We start from the raw sequence: 14,982 nt of genomic DNA, 5'->3' as shown, positions 1-14,982 counted from the left end.
TTCCCATGCATTTTTCCATAGGACCTTTAGACACAGCTACAGCCCGAACGGCCGAACAGAGTTACTTGAAATTTGGCAGAGAGGTAGTCTACAGGTCAAGGAAGTGCCTTTTGCAGGTCTGGTGTAAATCTGTTCAGTATGTCCTGAGAAAATAGCATTTAAAAGCATATATATATGTGGGCGGAGCCTAACCACACATCTCATCCTGAGATCTGATTGGCTGTCAGCACTTCATCCAAGAAGTGTTGGCAGCCATCTTGGGACCAATATACATGATAGCACCTCATTAAAAAGCATTGCAGTTAATAGAAGGTTTTAAGACTTTAGTTACATTATAAATCATTTGTTGATGGTACCATACTCATTTTAGGAATTGTGGTATGTTCTAAGGTGATTTTACCATGTGAAAAAGCCTTCTGCTGGGATATCATGATTGAGAGAAAAATATTTTCTCATGCTTTTACCACAGAGGTTTGGAAGGTGATCTATAAGCTAAACTGAGAGCTTATTTTCTGTAAATTCACATTATCTTTCTCAGTCATGTGAGAATGAAGTCTGACATTCTCAGTAAAACATGTACATCCAACAAGGGCAGAGACTGTCAGTTGATTCCTTTGTGTTCTACTGCAGCTTCCCAGAGTGTTCCAAAGAACTACTAGAGCGCTAACAGTCCTACTTATGATAAACGTATGGCACACCTGAAGCCATCTTGCTTGGATTAAAGTGGTAACTCTTAAAACATTTAATTTAAAAAGGAACAAAATGAGGGGGTTCATTTTTCCATAAAAAGTATGATTAGTGCTGCAGAAAGAAAAATTAGGGCACATTTTGAGTGACTTCTCAAATCCTCTTCTATTTCATTAAAACATTCTGACATGCAGACTGAAACATGCACTTTCAATACCAGCATCAGTTTTCCCCGGTGAGCAGTAGCTTTACTACAGTGATCTAATGAGCAAAAAGAGTGCTAACATTCTGAATTTATGGCAAATGTGTGACACATCTGAATGCCTTCTTGATGGAATCAAAGTAAAAAACTGAAAGTATTTCCTACTGAGGAGACTGCAGTAAATGAGGAAATTAGGAAACTTCATAACAAATAAGTCTCCCAAGATGGCCACCAGAGACAAAAGAGCCCAAATGTAGCCCAAATATCACCCAGATGTAGCCCAAGTATAGCCCAATGACAGAATGTCCCAGAATGTTCTTAAAAACAACTAGAGCGCTTACTGTCTTCATTATGACAAAAGTATGGCATACCTGAAGCCATCTTGATTGGAATAAACTGGTAACACTTAAAACATTTAATTTAAAAAGGAACACAATGAGGGGGTTCATTTTGCCACAGAAATTATGATTGATGCTGAAGAAAGAAAATGAGAGCACATTTTGAGTGACTTCTCAAATCCTCTTCTATTTCATTAAAAAATTCTGACATGCAGACTGAAACATGCACTTTTAATACCAGGAGCAGACTTCCATGGTGAACAGTAGTTTTACTACAGTGATCTAATGAGCAACTAGAGTGCTAACATTAAGAATTTATGGCAAATGTGTGACATATCTGAATACCTTCATGAGGGAATAAAAGTAAAAAACTGAAAGCATTTCCTACTGAGGAGACTGCAGTACATGAGGAAATTAGGAAACTTCATAACAAATAAATCTCCCAAGATGGCCACCGGAGACAAAAGAGCCCAAATGTAGCCCAAAATCACCCAGATGTAGCCCAAATATAGCCCAATGACAGAAGTGTGCAAAACACTTATTATTTTGTGTTTTTGCAGTGTTATATAGTGCAGACTTGTCAGGTATTGGAGTGCTTTACATGAGCATTAGTTACATCACACAAGAACAAATTCATTTTGGTTGTAGACATGGGGAGACTAAGTGATTTGACCAGAATCACAGAATGTCGAGCTGAAGCAGAAACTTCAACCTGGTTCCCCAGTTGCAAAGTCTGCAGTTCTGGAAGTAACACCACATCCTCTCCCCTAAGTGCAACATTTAATCAAGTGTTCAACTGGATAAAAAAACATAAAGATAACAAATAATTTAAAAGTGCTTTGTCGCTATTTGAAAACTCAGAAAATATGTCCTTATTTTAGTCTTTTAGAGCACTAACCATAATTTTGATGCCAATAAGACCCTCTCATATATGTAATTTCTAAAGGAAATGCTCTAGGTATTACAGTTTTGATTACATCAAGATCATGTCAGGCGTTCCACACTTTTGTAATAAATATAGAATGTTAGCAATCTAGTTGTTCATTAGGATACTGTTGAGAGGCAGAGGCCAGGGGCACGGACTCTGAAAATTGAAGGCAGGTAGGAGGGTGCAAAGGCAACAATTTAACCACACTGAGCAGGCAGGAAGGGCCATGGAAGCACAACAGACTATGGAGGGCAGTGGAAAGGGGGGCAGGGGCAACAAACCAACAATACAGGACTTGCAAGAGAGGCTGTTGGAGGGAAGATCTATTACGGGTCAAGGAAGCTAGGGGCGGTCCCCAGAGCCCCGGGAGCCACCACAGAACTGAGCAGGAGAGTGAGTCAGGGACAAAAGGGGCACCTTAATTTGAGCCGGGGTACCTAGGAACGCTTGCTCCAAAAATGAAGAAAACAGACATATGAGACATGGAATTGGAGGCAGAATACAATGGCAGTTTAATGAGAATATGCAACTTCAAAGAAACCGCAGAATAGAGACATAAAGTACAAAATACAGAATCCAGATAATCATACAGCTGTCATGATATTCTCTGTATCTCAATTAATGTACTGACAGAGAGAAAGAGAAAACACATCTATAAATGCATCATGAGAAACAAGTTACACCAAGGAAAATGTTACCTAGGAACACTCACGTTTACTCTTAGAGCAAGCATTCCTGCAATTACAATACAAAATCTTTTAAATGCAAAAGTAAAGAGAACAATGGTTAAACATAACATGACATTTCATATAGGTAAAATAGAATAAGATACTTCAAGCAAAGCAGAGCAAGACATTTTAAGCAAAGGAAGACAAGAGCTCCCAGCTCTTGGGGAAAACCTGCACAGCCTGTTAACCTACATACAGACGGCGAGGTAGTCCGTCGATATCTGTGGGTGCTTCCTTTTTATATCATTTTGTGGGCTCCTTTGCACGCTACATCTACCTACGTATGCTACCCAAAAGCTTTGTCTGCAGATTTTACCAGACATTTCGTCATTTACCCACTTAATGCTGACAATGGACTGGGTGAAAAGGTCAGTCTCTCAGGCCAATCGCTTATCGTAAGTTCCATAGAGCAAGCAGAAAATAATGGGTATTGTACGGGAATTCAATATATTCATGTATAAAATCTCCTCAGTTCTCCTAACTTGACGCTCTGTGGTTGCCACTTCCTTAAAAGCGGGAAACCTGCCCAGGTAGCAAGTACCAGTCCAGGATGCAGCCTACTGTATGTCGACAGCTTCAGGGGGATGTTGAACTTTGATACCGAGCACGGAGCACTCGGGTAGGGTGGGGGCTACTAGTTTGGAGCAGAAGGCCTCGCAGACCTGCCTTCAGACTGCTATACACTAAAATTGCAGAGCTATGGTCAATTTAACAAAGAGGCCTACATATTGAACAGAAGGGCCTACACAGGGGTTTTATGCTGGCTGAGTGGTAAGGATGTCTCAGGATAATTATATAGCAACACAGGACCCGCTGGTCAATTTAATACGGCCTACAAATGCGGCTGGCAGGGCAAGGACAAGGGTCTCATACTTGAGGTGTGGACAGAACGGGCCAGGGGCCCCCTGTGATACAAAATCTACCCTCCTTCAAGGCTTTGGCAATGTAATAGACCATTGTGGGCAGAAGGAAGAGGCAATGGTAGTACAACCATACATGCCAACAGACCCGATTCAGCCAGGAAATGTCCAATGTTTTTAAGCTCAAATGGGCTTTATTTGATCTGTCTCCTGTCTACAATATCCTCTTTTTCAATGTAACTCAAAGGGGAAAATCAATACCCCAGTTTTTTTTCAAAATCTCCCTCTTACCAAGTTCAAAATGTTCGCAAGTATGGTACATTGGATCATGGAAGGAAATGGGATAGGGACATAGACTTGGATAACAGAGGACAGGAGGGACATGGAGAGGTGCACCAAACTGACCCTGCAGGGCAGGCATCAGGGTTTGCAGCAGCACAATACACCACACAGGGCATGCAGGACGGGAGTGCAGCACAAAAATCCATAGAAAGCAAGAGGGAGGGGACAGGACCATGCACATGGACAACAGAGAACAGAGGGGCAAGAGGCAATGGTAGCTAGCTGACCATAATGGACAGAGAGGAGAGAAAGCTGCAGCATAACAGACCATAAAGGGCAGGAGGGACGGATCAGGGGCATTACAATGGAACAGACAAGCCAGGAGGGAGGGAGTAGGGGTCTGCACATGTAAACAGAGGGCTGGGGGCAAGGGGGCAGGGCAGGAGCAGCAAGATAGCCATGAAGGTCAGGCAGGATGGGCACTAGAAGCAAGACACACCATGAAGAGCAACAGTGAGACTGTGATGGCATACACACAGACCGTGGAGGGAAGGTGGGAGGGGGTCAGGGGCAGCTAACTGACCACACAGGGAAGGTGGGAGGGGCCATGGCAGCACAGAAGACCATGCATGGCAAGTGGGAGGGTTAGTGGCAGCACAATGGCTATGATGGGCAAGAAGGAGGGTGCAGGGGCATGCACAAAGGACGATGGAGGATAGAAGGGAGGGTCAGGACCTGTGCACAGACAAGAAAGTTCAGGGGAAGGGACCTCACAACAGACCACACGGGGCAGGCAGGAGGAGCAGTTGCAGCACAACACACCAGGGAGGGCAGAAGGGTGTGGCAGTACAATGGACCATGTAGGACAGGAGGAAGAGGATAGGGGCATGGCTTGTGGACAGGCAGGGTGGAGGTGGCAGGGAAAGGTTACAGTCATCTGACAATGCTAGGCAGGTGGGAGGGGAGTGGCAGCTCAACAGAACACTCAGAGTAGATAGGAGTGGCAGGTCCATGGGACATGGTGGGCAAAAAGGATGGAGCAGGGGCATGCACAACGACATCGGAGGGCAGGGGGAAGGAGAATAGGGGCAGCAAGCTAAGCACAGAGTTTAAGCAGGAGGTCAATGATGGGACATAGAATTGGGCAATGGAGGACAGGAGGAGTGGACTGGTACATCATACTAAATTGAGGGCAGTGGCAGCACATCAGACCATGCATGGCAGGAGGGAGGAGGCTAGTCCATGGATTCACACAACAGAGGATAGGGAGGAGGGGGATGGGGCAGCAAGCTAACTGTTCAGAGAAGGCGGGTATTAGGAACTTTATTGTTTTTAAAACATTGTGTCTGTGCGAACTACTTAAAATATGAACAAGTATGCAGCATAATCTCACTTTTATTCAGGAAGAAGAGGACGTTTGTGACTGTGACTCCGGGCTCACTTGGCAGAAACACCCCCTGACCCTCCACCCCCTATCGCAAAATGTAATGCCCGTGAAAAGGGTAGGTGAACACAGTGTTATATAGAACATAGTCCTGAGAGCAGGATTGAAAATGAAAACTAGATATAGTGTATGGTATAAACTATGCACCAAAATGTGTGATATAAGATGAACCGGGCGTGAAATATAATATGCAATACATTGTGCGCAATGACAGATTCATTGGAGAGCGCGAGATAGCACAGGCACTAGCGCGTGCTATGCGATATGCGCCTTGGAATGTAATATGCACAGGGCAGTGTTGTGTAACTTAACTAGTCTCTAAAGTTGTAATATAAAATATGTGCTGGGGAGTGTAACGTTGCATATGCACTGTGACAAAGATATGGATCCCAGATTGTAATATGTATGGCATAGCACTGTGCGTTATAACATAGGCATCGAGGAAGGCACGTTAGATGGGGCAATATAACCCGTGCGAAGACAAGTGTGGTATGACATATTCACGGGGTGGTGTTACAGTGCACATGGGCTAGAGAGTGTCATAGCATATGCACTAGCTAGTGGAATACAACACAGAGGTGTGTGGCACTCGGCAGGCAATGGTGGGTGTAACACAGCATTGGGCTCTGTCAGGAGCGCGCTGTGACTCTCAAGTGATGTTCGTCCCCTTTCCAGAGAGTAAAATAAAAAGTATTACATATCCAGCAGTGGATGTGTGTTTTATTAACCGTGAGGGGGGTTTCTTGCATAGTTTTGGTCGAATCTTTGTTGAATCCCCTTTGAATGGCTTGGTGTGCATGTGTATTAAATGTGCCCGTCAATAGCTACCCATGTTTGTATAAATAAACGACAAGGGTGTCTGCCGGGATTAGGCACGGTAGGGCATCAGACATGTCAGAGCTTCACTAGTGGTGTAAATACATTCCACGTGGATTCATTGCATGCATAGTCGCCTTTTAATGAATATCACGCAAATCGTCATGGTGATAGGTACGTACGGTTTGTCCAGCATGTCCTAGGTGTGTCTATAAATATATATTTTTTTAAAATAATAAAAAACAGTGGCCGGCCCTGGGGATTGGGGTCAAAAAAATATAATTAGGAGACAGGCCCTGGGGGATGGGGTCATCAGGGCCAATACATTAGAATAAGAAGGGGAACCACACAGCCCCCCTTCTTAAAAAATTAAAATAAATAAAAGGCTGGCATCGTGCCGGAGGCCATGACCCCTCCGTGCAGCTCTCTGCAAACGCGCCCCCAACAGGCATCTCCAGTATGCGCCAGGGAGCTGCGCTGCAGACAGGTGTTCTGAGGCCAAGCCCCTTTTTACACCTCTCTGCAACGCAGCTCTGTGGCGCTTACTGGAGGTACCTAGTGGTCTAGTTTGACCCTAGGGACCCTTAGGATTCAAGGGGACTTAATCTCTCAACTTAGAACAGCCACAGGGCGCGTTTACACAGTGATGAAGGGAGGGGACGGGGCCTGAGGTGACGTGTGCAAACACGCACTATGGCACGTTTTAAATTGGGGATATAATTTCCCTTCAATACTGAGGGCCCCTGGGGGCTAACTAGCCCACCAAGTGCTTCCCGTAAGCGCCACTGAGCTGCATTGCAGAGAGGTGGTCCAGGCCGTGCCACTTTTTACACCTCTCTGCAACGCAGCTCTGTGGCACTTACTGGAGGTACCTAGTGAGCTAGTTGGACCCTAGGGACCCTCAGGATTCAAATGAGCTTAATCTCCCAACTAAAAATGGACACAGGGCGTGTTTACACAGTGGTGAAGGGAGGGGACGGGGCCTGAGTTAACGTGTGCAAAAACGCCCTGTGGCCTGTTTTAAGAGGTAGTTTTAATCCCCATGCCCTATAATATACTAGGGGCTTACAGAGGAGGTCATGCTAATCACAGGGGGACCCCAACGCATAATGTTCCCTAGTGTATGTAGGTGTTTTCACTGTATTCTAAGTGTCTTTTAACATAGCACTGGCTCTAGGACTGGTTAGTCAGACTCAGTTACCACCAGTATCCGTCTGAAAAAGTTGAGGGTACAGGATGATTTTGCAACAAGGCTTCTTTCTGCTCTTCTTTTTGTTCTTTCTGCACGTTATCCTTCTTCCTGCACTTATCTTCGTATTTGAGGACATCTGTTGCTTCTTTCTGCACTTCTTTTGTTTCTTTCTGTGCATTTTTTCTTCTTTCTTCACATGTCCTATCTCTGTAGGCATAGTTAGAAATTAGCATTTAAAAAACCTTTGAAATTCACAGAAAAAAACGTAGGTTTCAGGCACGTTATACTTAGGAATTAGCATTTAAAAAACCTCAGAAATTCTCTGAAAAAACCATAGGTTTCAGGGGTGTTATAGTTAGCTGGACTTTTCACTTGTACAAAACCATTGAAATTCCCCCGTTATAGTTAGTTCAGCTAACTATAACTCGCGCGCCCGCAATGCACTGCTGATGACGTCACATATTACATCACTCATGACATGGTCAGTGACATCACTCATGACATCACTGATGACATCTCAAATGACATCACTGATGACATCATCCTTGTGATAGAGTGGCAGACCTCCTCTCACCCTAATATAACCTTTGATACACACATTCAAAAATAGAGACTAAAATCTTCAAAACAATGGACATACCAATACCAGTTACAACAACCTCTTCAGTAATTCTAAGATCCACATACACATCCACTCATTCACCAACAGTCCTATACAGTCACTCATACATGTATTCACTCATCATATGTACTCATACACCTATACATCCTGTTACACAATGCCACTCATCCATAGAGTTACTCACACACATAGTCACTCATGCTAATAAAGAATCAAACATACATTTACTTGCATATACAGTTATACACACACCACCACACTTACTTCTACGGAAACTTACACATACTTAGTCTTTTAAACAATCACGTATAGAAACACATACTTATTCATACAGGAACTCTTTCAATCTCTCACTCTCACATATACTCACATATATACACCAATAGTCACATATACTAGTTTAAAACATATGTAGTTACTCATAAAGACACTATTGAGACAGTCATTCACTCACTAACACACCCATACACACACTCATCCACCCATACAGTCCTGCACACATGCTGTGTTCAACACATACAAACAGTGAGTCACTCATTCATGCACCTATGCACTACGTAATACCCCCCACCGAACCATGCAGACACTCAGACTGATACTCAAAAAACCAACTAATAACCTATATAGACACCCATGTAGCTACTCACCAACCCATGCAGCCACTTACACACAAAGTGAGAGACTGATACAGATATTTACATATTTAAACATTACTCACTAAGCCATGTATTCACTATGATACACTTAATCAGTCAGTTACACAATCAATTTTTCAAAAACAAATCATCCATTTAGACACTTATATACCCATTTATTCTTCCATCGACCTTGAGATATACATATATAAAACATATTTAATTTTCAGAAAAACACATATTCTTTGGATGATGTAATCAGTGATGTCATCAGTGATGTCATTTGAGATGTCATCAGTGATGTCATGAGTGATGTCACTGACCATGTCATGAGTGATATAATATGTGACGTCATCAGCAGTGCATTGCGGGCGCGCGAGTTATAGTTAGCTGAACTAACTATAACGGGGGAATTTCAATGGTTTTGTACAAGTGAAAAGTCCAGCTAACTATAACACCCCTGAAACCTATGGTTTTTTCAGAGAATTTCTGAGGTTTTTTAAATGCTAATTCCTAAGTATAACGTGCCTGAAACCTACGTTTTTTTCTGTGAATATATATATATATATATATATACAATATATGTGTACCATTAACATAAAATGTAATTTCAAAAAACATTCTATGAAAAATTAAAACATTAAACTATTTAAAAATCTTCAAACTTAAATTTCCTACTCCAGTGAGTGCAACAGTAGGCACAGTGTTGGCTAGCTGAAGGGCAAAAATTACTATTTCACCTCCAGTGAGTTTAACAGTAGGGAAAGTGTTGGATAGCAGAGAGGTAAAAATTACCATTCCCACTCCAGTGAGTATAACAGTAGGGAAAGGGTTGGATAGCGGAGGGGTAAAAATTACTATTGTCACTCCAGTGAGTGCAACAGTACAGAAAGTGTTGGATAGCGGAGGGGTAGTAATTACTATTCCCACTCCGGTGAGTGCAACAGTAGGAAAAGTGTTGGACAGCAGAGGGGTAGAAATTACTATTCCCACTCGAGTGAGTGTAACAGTAGAGAAAGCGTTGGATAGTGGCGGGATAAAAATTACTATTGCCACTCCAATAATTGTAAAAGTAGGGAAAGTGTTGGATAGCGGAGGGGTAAAAATTACTATTACCACTCCAGTGAGTGCAACAGTAGGGAAAGTGTTGGATTGCAGAGGAGTGACAATTCATAGTCTCACTCCAGTCAGTTCAAAATTTAAAAAACAACATTAACAGCGATAAAAATATTTAAACAACAAAATTAATTAAAAAATATATAAATATGTAAACAATGCAAATACAAATATATTTAATATTTAAAAGAAAATTGAAACATATCATAATGTTAAATACATATAATACCTACAATTATTATATTAAATGAAATAAAAATAATTTCCAAACCAATAAATATTTCTAATTCAAAATTATTCTTTAAAAAACATATTAATTATTACATTAAATTACTTTTTTATTTCCTACCCTATAACACCACACAATTCACAACACAAGTCTAAATTAAAAAAAAATAATTTCCTCAACTAACATAATTGAATACCAATTAAAGCAATATTATTGAATAACCCACAGCTAAAATGAAACTGTTAAAAAAATAAATTATACAATTAAAACATATTTTCAATTAAAAAACTAATAGTATTGAGGGGGCGTGGCTAGGTGCCAGAGAAGCTGGCCGCCGTCATGAGGAGCTCAGTCGGAGCGTAACCGCAACGGGAGCCTCCAGGCGATTCGCGTGAGCACCCGATCTTAGAAATGCGCCAAAACACAGCGGAACGACTGCACCCTCGAAATTGAAAATATGAAGTGACGAGGTGAGCGGAACAGGCTGCTTTTTCTAATCTTCACCGCCCGCGGATCGGACATAAAACACGGCCGCCATTTTGCAACATCCTCATTCCTGGTGATTTATACCTCTCGTCTGCCTCGCGCCTCTTCTTTTCAAGGAGCGCTACCTCTCCCTTACCACGTCTTAGGCAGGAACCATCGTTATAAATAATGGGGTAAGAGGATTTTCATTTAAAACAAAGGAAATCTTTCTTTTGATGTCTGCCCCTCACAGACCAACCGCCATTTTGTGGTGTTTACAGCCTCACAGATTTAATGCCTATTTCTGATGTCATGCTGGAGGCTAAATAATGTTTTGCTTCATAAAGCTGACATTATAAAGTATGTAGCTGAGAGAAGAATATTTGTTTGCTGTTAAAGTTTTTTGCCTTTTCAGAGAGTAACTGGCAAATACTTGGCATTTTGTTTTATCTCACACTTCCTGTTTTTTGCTTGAGGCAGTATCTTTCTCTTTAAAACATTGTTAGAGCTTGGTCTCTCTCTTCATTTGCTGTTTGTTACCAGTCTCTTTCTACTGTTACGCTGGTTTCTGATTGCCACTTACAGGAATTCTAACTTAGGTGCCGATTAGGATCCTGGAAAAATTTTCCCCGTACGCCTCGTATCCGGTCTTTTTACCGTACGAATCGTACAAGTGCCGTACAAACTGCCAAGTACGATTCGCATGGGAAAAACTCCATACGTGTCGCATTGGGAATAATTCCCAGCACGTCCTCGGGTCGGAAAATGTGTCCGACACTTCCCCGGACGATTTACCGTACAAACGTGAACAGTAAAGTCCGACCGCGCAAGTACGATCCATCCCGTGCGTACGATGTCACAACCGTATGGAAAAAACACCGTCCGCACCGAACTCCCATCGCAACCATGGAGACATGTGCCCACATACGCGCCGAACCCCCCCAGCCCCCGTGAGTACGTGCCGAACCCCCCCGTGTATGTACACCCGTGTACGGTCGAGTCGAACCCCCCCGTGTATGTACACCCGTGTACGTGTCGAACCCCCCCCGTGTATGTACACCCGTGTACGTGTCGAACCCCTCGTGTATGTACACCCGTGTACGTTCGAGTCGTACCCCCGTGTATGTACACCCGTGTACGTGTCGAACCCCCACCCGTGTATGTACACCCGTGTACGTTCGAGTCGTACCCCCACCCGTGTATGTACACCCGTGTACGTGTCGAACCCCCCCGTGTATGTACACCCGTGTACGTTCGAGTCGTACCCCCCGTGTATGTACACCCGTGTACGTGTCGAACCCCCCGTGTATGTACACCCGTGTACGTTCGAGTCGTACCCCCCCGTGTATGTACACCCGTGTACGTGTCGACCCCCCCATGTATGTACACCCGTGTACGTTCGAGTCGTACCCCCCGTGTATGTACACCCGTGTACGTACACCCGTGAGTCGTACCCCCACCCGTGTATGTACACCCGTGTACGTGTCGAACCCCCCGTGTATGTACACCCGTGTACGTTCGAGTCGTACCCCCGTGTATGTACACCCGTGTACGTGTCGAACCCCCTCGTGTATGTACACCCGTGTACGTTCGAGTCGTACCCCCACCCGTGTATGTACACCCGTGTACGTGTTGAACCCCCGTGTATGTACACCCGTGTACGTTCGAGTCGTACCCCCACCCGTGTATGTACACCCGTGTACGTGTCGAACCCCCCTGTGTATGTACACCCGTGTACGTTCGAGTCGTACCCCCCCGTGTATGTACACCCGTGTACGTGTCGAACCCCCCCGTGTATGTACACCCGTGTACGTTCGAGTCGTACCCCCACCTGTGTATGTACACCCGTGTACGTGTTGAACCCCCCCGTGTATGTACATCCGTGTACGTTAGAGTCGTACCCCCGTGTATGTACACCCGTGTACGTGTCGAACCCCCGTGTATGTACACCCGTGTACGTTCGAGTCGTACCCCCACCCATGTATGTACACCCGTGTACGTGTCGAACCCCCGTGTATGTACACCCGTGTACGTTCGAGTCGTACCCCCACCCGTGTATGTACAGTGCATACCCCCAGCGCTACGCGCTCAGGGTACGCACCGTACATACACGGGTGGGGGTACGACTCGAACGTACACGGGTGTACATACACGGGGGGTACGACTCGAACGTACACGGGTGTACATACACGGGGGTTCGACAAGTACATGGGTGTACATACACGGGGGGTACGACTCGAACGTACACGGGTGTACATACACGGGGGGGTTCGACACGTACACGGGTGTACATACACGGGGGGTACGACACGTACATGGGTGTACATACACGGGGGTTCGGCGTGTACTCACGGGGGCTGGGGGGGGGGTACGGTGCGTACCGGGCCCCCTATTCTGGTCGTTTCGCGGTGTACTCCGCTTTTCCGGCACTTTTTGGGTGCCGTGAAAATATTGCCGTCCGGACTGCTGTCGGTTCGAATCGTACTTCCTGGGTCGTGAAACGCTGCCTGACAGCGTCCCAACGTCACGTCGGCGCATTCCCGGATCACATTCGTATGTATAATTTCGTCGGACGGTGTTTTTTACGATTCGTACGGAAATGGTGTTTCCGTGCGAATCGTACCTCCATGTTTGTAAAGTTTTACAACCGGGTACGAGTCGGACGGAGAAAACGCTCCGACTGACGGTTCGTACCCGGTTTTTCCAGGATCGTAATCGGCACCTTAGCGTTTCCTGTATTAAATTTTCACCGTCATTTTAATCTTTTGGAACTTGATTTACTAATTTTTCTCGCCTCTCAATTTTTCAATGGCGATGTCACGGCATACTCGTCGTACTCCTCAGTCAACCAATGCGACCACAGTACCTTTGGAAGATATTAACCCTTTCAGTGTACTACTAGACTGCATGGTAGAAGCAACTAACGACTCCCCTGCTGCTAAAACGTCCTCTCCTCAAACTTCCCGCCCAAGCTCTAAAATCTTGCCTAAACTATCCTCTACTTCTACTTCTGCGCCAGGAAAGCGAGTGAAGACAAATCCTCCCTCTTCTACTAATACTCCCTCTTCTATCTCAATGGAACTCCTACTTGAGGAAATTCGCTCACTCAAACCCTACATGACAGAAACAAATTCTCGTCTTCAAAGTCTCGAAGATAACTGGTCACACACTGAACAAAAAGTTGAGGATTTGGAGAGAAAAGTGGCTTCAGTTCAAATAGTTACAGAACAAGTTCCTTGCCTGCATAGGGAAATTCAAAACCTTAAGCAACAAGTCAAAAATTTAGAAAATCGAAATAGGCTTAACAACCTACGCATTTACGGACTTGCGGAAGGCCTTGAAGGATCAAATCCTATATCCTTTTTTCAATCTTTTTGGCCCACGCTTCTTGGTCTCCCAAGTTCTCTAACTTTAAACATTCAACAAGCTCATCGTTTAGGCCCAATCTCTCGTTCTTCCACTGCCTCTTCTTCTTCTTCAACAAAACCTAGAGTAGTTATCCTGTACTTTCTAGAATATACCGATCTACTTAAGGTTCTTCAAGCTGCCAAACAGTAAGGGAAGATTACTTGGAATGGCTCTAATCTTTTCTTTGCACAAGACTATGCCAAACTTACTGCTGATCGTCGGAAGAAATTCCTGGATATGAGGCCTGCTCTTCGCTCCTTGAATGCTCGCTATGGCTTATTCCACCCTTGCCTCTTTAAAGTGACTTATAATAATACAACGACGACTTATGAAGATCCGGCGATGCTTCAACAATTTCTGAACTCTTGTAGAGGTGATTCTATGGACATCCCTCGAGCATAATTATTTTGTGTACTTACACGTTCTTTTTTTTTTTTGTCCTGAAGTTTGTTATCCTATCCTACCTGCTGTATTTTGCTCCGTTGTGAGTTTATGTGGTTAATGTTTTTTTCTTTTTGGTCTCTTTTAGATGCCGTTATGTGCTCCTTTGATGTATGTTCTCGTCATATATGCCTGGAAGTCGCTCTCCCTCTGCCGCGTCCTGATGGAGTCTCCAGTCCGGTGTGCTACCTTCCTCATGTGGCTCCACCATCCCCAGTCTCATTGTCTTTTTGTGGAATGTCCTTTCGACACCTTTTTTATGGTCAACTGCTCGATTTGTATTGTATTTTTGTTTTGTGTTTTTCTCTACCTCAATTGTTTTTTTCCTTCTATTCCATTCTCTCTTCTTCTCCTCTTACTTGGAGACACCTTACAACATTATTTTTATGTTTATCTTCTTCGTTTATTTCTTCCTGAGTTTCTTTCTTAATTTTATTTCCATCAATTACAATCTCTTCTGTAATGTAATTTCTAACTTTTATTTTGTTTTCATATCAACTGTTCATGTTCTATTTGATGATTTATCTTTAGAGTTGTAACTTGGAATGTTAAAGGAGTAAATAATCCCATTAAAAGACAACGGGTAATA

The 14,982-nt window shown here is 43.8% G+C and overlaps 1 long non-coding RNA gene across 1 annotated transcript in view; it reads left to right on the top strand.

Moving 5' to 3' along the window:
- LOC146870452 (uncharacterized) overlaps window positions 1–14,715 on the top strand; it is a 62,806-nt gene extending 48,091 nt beyond the window's left edge. The window contains exon 3 of the long non-coding RNA XR_014959392.1: window positions 14,482–14,715. This is a non-coding gene — a long non-coding RNA (uncharacterized LOC146870452). The remainder of the gene's footprint in view (window positions 1–14,481) is intronic.
- Window positions 14,716–14,982: the final 267 nt, after the last annotated feature.

This window comes from Triturus cristatus, chromosome 1_1, assembly GCF_964204655.1.
Source record: "Triturus cristatus chromosome 1_1, aTriCri1.1, whole genome shotgun sequence".
NCBI lineage: Eukaryota > Metazoa > Chordata > Amphibia > Caudata > Salamandridae > Triturus > Triturus cristatus.
This window is presented reverse-complemented; position numbering and strand designations above follow the sequence as displayed.